This window comes from Bidens hawaiensis, unplaced genomic scaffold (assembly GCF_021521415.1).
Source record: "Bidens hawaiensis isolate Kalapana, Puna unplaced genomic scaffold, B.hawaiensis_p1.1 tig00042501_1, whole genome shotgun sequence".
Taxonomy (NCBI): Eukaryota; Viridiplantae; Streptophyta; class Magnoliopsida; order Asterales; family Asteraceae; genus Bidens; species Bidens hawaiensis.
Window position 1 is genome coordinate 155,599 of NW_027505790.1, and position 7,542 is coordinate 163,140.

The following is a 7,542-nucleotide window of genomic DNA, read 5'->3' on the forward strand; positions in this document are numbered from 1 at the left end:
ACACAATTGAAACTCAGTCCGGCCCGTCCAAAACTTGATAAAAACACAACAAAACCACTCAAAACTCGACCATACTAGAAAAAAAAACAAAAAAAAGTTCGGGCCCAAGGCCCAACATTGTTTAAAAGTTACCATCCTTGTATTTAAGTCAAGAAGTTACCCACATTCAATCCGCCTACAGGGTTTACCATCCACAAGAAACCTAAACAGCCGTCAGTTACTGTCTGTTTTCCGTCAACTATTCAGGTATCTCCGTCAAACCTGTCATCTTATTCTTGTATTTAATTTATTCGTTTACCACAAGCTAAGTTTGTTACGGTACCGATAATAAATTAAAAAATAAAGTATTGGTATTAGTGAAAGTCATGATAAAAGAACATATTTTAAACATATTTAAATCGGTTGGTTGCGAGTCTACGTGATTTTGGTCCAAACTAAAAGAAAAATTCTCTTGGCTCCACGCAAATAAAGTACAACAAATTAACATATTAAAGAAAAAGCTTGTGTGTTACGACTTATGACGACGTACTGATATGAATTTGTTCGGTGTCAGGTTAAATCGTAAACAAAAGTTAGTAATCCTAAAAAAAATAATATACTTCATCAAAAAATATATTTTCAAGACAAACAAATATGTTGGCTGATGTGGCACAGTGGCAGCACCACAGCCTGCCATGTGGCACCGACTTCTCGTACAATAATAAGGGCATGTTAGGCTTATCTTTTAAAACTTGCTTATTTGTTTTTCAAAAAGCAAATAACTATGTTTGGGTATCACAAAAACATGTTTCGTTTTTGTTTTTTGTTACGGGTTAAAAAGTTTTTCGAAAACAAGAAATCCAAGTTTTTTGTTTTGTTTTTGATTTTGGATACCAAATTACAAATATACCCCCATTCCATTATCTGTAAAACTAGCAAATATATAAAAATATACTTTTTGGTCATTTTACCTGCTTTTTGGTTTTCTTTTTTTAAAAAAACTACTTTCGAAAAAGCCATAAGTAACCCTTTTGGAGTTAAGAAAGCTTAGCCAGACATAATATAATTGTTCGTTAATACCGCGCTTTGTTTTTATTTAATCTAATAATTTGCATGTTATTATTCAGCTTAAAGTTCACTGAGACTGCATTACATTAATCTGTGAGTTAAGAAGATGGCATCAAAATTTTGGAGGAGTCAGGTTTGTTTAGCTTTTAATGATAATATTATTATGCACAAATCATAAGATATTAATATTAACATATGCTAATATGATTATATCATATGTTTTAATTTGTTGTATAATAGGATGACAGTGACACTGAACCTGAAGTGAATGATCATGAGAAAAAAAATGATGTTCCGAATGCGCGCGCTGGAAACAAGTATATCGACGACACTGGTGATAACGAAAGCGGTTTGAAGAAGAAGACGAGTAGACGTACAAAAAGATTAAACAAGTCTGCAAAAGACAAGCAGTCGACGAATATTGATCAGATGAATAATGCTGCGAAGATAAATGATGGGGTCAGTTTGCAGGAAATGGATCCGAGTCAAGTAACTTGGGATGCAGTTAATAAAAAGTTCAAGGCGGTTTTATCGGCTCGTGGTAGAAAGGCAACTGGAAAGCTTGAGTTGGTCGAACAACTTACGTTCTTAACGAAGTTGGCTAAAACACCGGCTCAAAAGGTTAAGATCTTGTTAGCCGTGGTCTCTGCGCAGTGTGATGTTGGTTTAAACGGTCACATGCTGATAAACATGTGGAAGAAGTGCGTGCAGAATGTTCTTGTTGTACTCGATATGCTCGAGCAGCATCCAAACATTCTTGTTGACGAGAATGAAACGGATTACAATATACGTGTGAACGAAAACCTTGCAGCGTTTCTTGAAAAGTTGTATGTTGAGTTTTATAAAAGTTTGCAGTGTATTGGTCCGCATACGAGTGAGTATGCAGAGCGGCTTCAAGACGAGCCTTTGTTGTTTGTTTTAGCTCAAAACGTTCAGTCGTATTTACAGCGTGTTGGGGACCACAAGGCTGCAGCGAAGGCTGCGTTAAAGCTCATCGAACTAGTGTATTACAAACCGATGGATGTATACAAAGCAATGAAAGACTCGGTTGATCAATCAGAAGTTGAAGAAAATGGAAACGAATCGAATGCAGGCCCGCCTGCGTTTATAAACACGCCTGCTATCGTGCCTCGGAAACCTCATTTTCCAACAAGTACCCGGGAGCTGATGGATACGCTGGTTAATATTATTTACAAGTATGGTGATGAACGGACCAAGGCTCGTGCAATGTTATGTGATATCTACCATCATGCTATTTCAGATGAGTTTGTAACGGCTCGTGATTTGTTGCTTGAGCCACTTGCAGGATAATGTTCAGTAAATGGATTTCTCAACTCAGATACTGTTTAATCGGTCAATGGCTCAGCTCGGTTTGTGTGCTTTTCGGGTTGGGAATATCGTTGACGGGCATAGTTGTCTTTTCAAGTTGCATTCGGGTGGCAGGGTTAAAGAGCTTCTTGCACAAGGTGTTTCTCAAAGCCGGTTTCATGACAAGACTCCAGAACAGGTATTGTTTCGGTTGTATGGGTCAGGTTATTCTACAAAGGGGAACAAAAATGAGAATGATTTGTGGCAAAAAAAAAAACCCTCAAAAAAATAAAATGAAAAATCAATAAAAAAGTAAAACTCAAAATAAAAAAAAAAGTAAAAAAAACAAGAATGTTTCCCCTGTCTTCCTTGTTGTTGAGGAAAAAAGCTCATCGTCTTTTTATTTATTATTGTGTTTTTTGTTTATTTTCGTCATTGATTGTGTCTTTTTTACTTGATATTGTGTTATATTACTCAACATTATGTTATAATTTGCTTCACACTGTGTTATATTTTGCGATCTATTGTCTTTTTTTTTGTTTATTTTCGTCATTGTGTCTTATTTCTTGACGTGGTGTCTTTTTCGGGGTTTTTTTTTTTTGAACTCGCAAGACGTGGGAAGCATTTTAGTTTTGTTAATTTTTCATTTTTTAATTATATTTTGAGTTATGATTTTTTTAATTTTTTTTTGAGTGGCCACAAATCCTTATCGTTACATATTTATAGTTATTATTTTTTACAAGTTTTAAATTCTGAGTTAATCGATTTCTGCAGGAACGTTTGGAACGACAAATGCAGACGCCGTATCACATGCATATTAACCTCGAGCTTCTAGAATCGGTACACTTAATATGTGCCATGCTTTTAGAAGTTGCCAACATGGCAGCAGGGCGAAAAGCCATAAGCAAGACGCTAAGACGGTTACTTGAAACAAGTAACCAGCAGACATTCACCGCCCCCCTTGAAACCGTGCGTGACCACATCATTGCAGCCACCCGAGCCCTTACGAAAGGCGATTTCAAAACCTCATTTGACATTATCAGCATGCTAGATATCTGGAAGCTTGTTAAAAAACGTGAAACGGTTTTACAAATGGTGAAAAACAAGATCAAGGAAGAAGCGTTAAGAACGTATCTGTTCGCTTATTCGTCATCATACGAGACGTTAAAGTTGGAACAGCTAGCGAGTATGTTTGACTTTTCGGAAAGTCAAACTCATTGTGTTGTTAGCAAGATGATGATTAATGACGAGCTTCGTGCTCGGTGGGACCAGCCGACAAGGTGCATTTTGTTCCATGAAGTCGAGCATAGTCAGTTACAGGCTCTGGCGTTTGAGTTAACCGAAAAGCTATTGGTTCTTGTTGAGAGAAATGAGCGGGCCATGGAGGCGAGTGAGGGTCAGGACTATGCATCGGTTGCAGACGGGAATAAGTGGCAGGACTACTAAAGGGACCGGGCGGGTCAATCTAGAGGTGTTAACCGTATGGTGAGTTTGAACCGGGGGGCTCGTGTTTAGTGGAATAAGTTCGGGTCAAAACAGGTTATGACATACTCGTGTTTAGTCGAATATGTTTGGAACTAATTTTTGATTTTTGCATTTTAAACTTGTTGGATTATTATTGACAGATTATTGATTATTGAATGACTGATGTATCATTTTTAATACCTGAGTTATGGTTTTCATTACACATTACCGTTTCATTGTTTACCACTCCGGCTTTAGCGCCCCGGCACAATGTTAAATCTCGTTATCACGTAATGTTGAAGCTTGGACACATACGCCGAGAGGGGCGGACTCAATATATATAAAAAAGTTCACAAACGAGAGGGGGTTAGGCTCAAAATTTGGTAAAAACGGGTAAATTTACACTATGTAAAAAAATGTTTTGACCAGTAAAAAATAAATTTACACTACCGAGCAATAAAAACGGAGGGAGTTGGGTCCACCCTTGACCCCAACTAAGTTACGCCATTGTTATCAAGCCACGTCACTTTTACTAATGGTATAAGAGTTGGTTAGGTAAGTCATGACCCACAAACATTACTACCTGCTTCAAGAGGCAATTTCCAAGTAGTTTCATGCACGCAAATAACGTAATTTTTTTAAAACGGTGACTTTTTTGTATTTAGTCCCGAGTTGCATGTTTCCCACAGGTTTCCGGCGTAATGTGGCCGGAGAAGAAGATCCACGTCAGCAAATCACTAACGGAGTTAACATCCATTAGTTGCGGTCAGTTACAAACGCATACCCTTTAGTTGGGACCGCCACCACCCAAGTTTACAGTTGAGACTGTTATTTTAATTACTCGGTATTCCTTTATTTTAATTACTCATGTTGCTGTCTCTTTCCATCAAGTCATTCTTAATGATTTATATAGACATGCCCTTTTACTAAAGCAAAATAATACATAGTAGTAAAAATAATCAGGTTTCAATCAAGTTAATCAAAATAATGATGCAACTGGCTATAGATTTTCTTGAGCATAAGCGACCCGATCCGACCTAAAAAGCTTGTAAGTCGAATGATAAACACCCGAACACCAAAAGTTTACGACGTTAATGAAACAAATTCATTGATCCGTAACTATTTACCTCTTATTTAATACATTATTGATACACAATCTTAATGCACAAATTTTCAATTCTATATATAAAATTATATATTATATATAGCAAACTATTGAATCCGACCCTTGCGTGATACACCTTATGTGACAATGCGACAATATTACACCATATTGCACCATCATTTTTCCCTTCGATGCTTCAACGTCAACTCACTACAACACTGACTCTGATTCCAATCCTGATTTCTCAAATACAACCTCGTTCATGCACCATATGCTACTTATTTGTCATCATTAATCTCTGTTCGTAGTGAATATGCACTCATCCATGATGACTCTTCTTTTCCTATAATTTTTTCCCTGTTTTGGAGAATGCTTGCATTTACAAAACCCTGATTAGAGTTCCCGCGTCTCAACTATGGTTGTACAAACCATGTAACTGTGTAACACGTGAACGGAAAATAAAAAGAGAAGTTGCATTATTGATCTAGTAGTAATCTACCCAAAGTTTCCCTTGTCATAAATCATATGGAAAATAAAAGGAAAGATGCTTATTAAATCTATTTACGCGTTTTTCTTTTAATCAATTCATTTTCATAAGTTGTTATGATGCACACATGTCCTTTTCTTTGTAAAATAATAAGACAAAAATAGTAAAACTTATCGTGTTTCAATAAATATGTACTCCAAATAAATGAATAATGGATCTAACATACAAATGACATGAAGTTACACGAAATTTTGTAAGTCACTATAATAGTCTACCACTTATATTAAATATATTAATATAATATACATACATAGGAAAAAACTATCTGTTTTAAGTTTTAACTGATGGTCAATAGGAGTGCAAATGAGTCGAGCCACGGTGATTTATTTGAAATGGGACTAATAAAAGTTTGAAATGAGCCGAACTAGAGTTGGGGCCTTATATGAAAAGATCGTTTAGGCTCATCAAACCTTAACGAGCTTAATGTATTTTTAAGTTTCAACTCTTTAGGATTTCTTTCTATATATTAATTTCACACTGCATGACTAAGTTTTAACTCGTTTAAGGTACCACATATTCCAGCTCCATATTGGTATGTAGACATTTTCATTTTTCACCAAATGCCTTCCTCCTCCGTTGTTTCAAAGTTTCAACCCCAGGTTGAGTGTTAGTCCAGCTCGAACTAGGAAGATGCATTAGGGAGTTAACTTTGATTATGATTATAGTTAAGAGTTATATTCTTATTGTGATTGGTATCTATGATTATTTCTTGAATTCTTGGTTATGAAATCATTTTATGGCTCGTTTTTTTTTTTTTTTGAATAGCGTTTGGATCCCCCGCCAGTACCTGAGTGAGCCTTCCTGAGACGGGATGTCAACCGTCCATACTGATTTTGACGCTCCAGGCCTGACCCACTCAAAACACCATCAAGGAGGAAACTCACACCACTGTGAGAAAACCCCCTTGAGTCAGGTTGCTCAACATATATAAAAATAATAAAAAACTAAATTAATAAATAATAAACAAGTCAACCTCAAACTTAAAAAAAAAAAACAACTCGAAACAAGCTGAACTCAAGCTCTCGTAACTTCAAATAAGCCGAACTCGGCTCGTTTTCACCCCAAATTTAAAACTCATAAAGTAAGGGGAAGGTTCATATACAAAATAATTTTAACATGAGAACGTAGAAAACACTATTAATCTACCAAAAATGAGAACGTAGGAAACAATACCAACTACAATAACAATCTACATAAGCAATGTTTTATAATAACAAAGAAAAAACTTAATAATAACAAAAAAAATAATCAAAATCAGCACCAAAATAATAACAACATAAGAAAAAACCTAATAATAACAACAAAATATAAATTAGCAAATATTTATAACGTCTCATAATCAGAAATCAGCATATATAAACAAAAAATAATAACAAACAATTATAAAAACAAACCTAATAATAATAACAAATTGGTTCTCACTATTTTCATATTAAAAATAATTTTTTTTTTATCCTGAAACCATAAAGTAATATATCTGTACATAAACAATTATACAAAAGAAATATTAACATTAATATTAATTAATATAAAAAATAAAAACATATATCCTTAAATTATTATTATTAGTATTCTGACAACTTATAAATATACATATAGTGGTGGCATCACCGTTCACCAATACGTACACACACACACTCTTCTTCATTTTCATTTCCATTTTCGTCAACTCGCTCCGACTCAGTTTCCGATTCCGACTCAACTCCGATTCCTCCGGTACATCATCAACCTCCACCGTAGTTAACATAGACTCCACCATCACTCTCCTTTTCACCTTATATTATTTTTTTCCATTTTTGGAAATAATATTTGCGATAAAAAAAAATCTGATTTTGGGTTTTTTTAATCTCAAATAAAAGCTGTATAAACCCTAGTTTATGATGATGTTAAACTTAAGTAAGTATAAAGAGTAATGCCACGTGTAAATATATAGTTTATGTGTTCTGTTTGGTTGATCTATGTATTCATGTTGTTTTTATGTTGTGTTTTGTGTTTTTCTTGTAAAGCACAGATTTTTAAGGCTTGAATATGAGTTATATACTGTTTACATGAAAACCCGACTAAACCGAAC

The 7,542-nt window shown here is 35.0% G+C and overlaps 1 pseudogene across 1 annotated transcript; it reads left to right on the top strand.

The window, feature by feature from the left end:
• Positions 1-1,153: 1,153 nt before the first annotated feature.
• On the top strand, positions 1,154-3,801 carry LOC143615349 (eukaryotic translation initiation factor 3 subunit C pseudogene; annotated as a pseudogene). Its single transcript, XR_013150457.1, has 3 exons — positions 1,154-1,180; positions 1,288-2,554; positions 3,130-3,801. The product of XR_013150457.1 is annotated as a eukaryotic translation initiation factor 3 subunit C pseudogene (transcript).
• Positions 3,802-7,542: the final 3,741 nt, after the last annotated feature.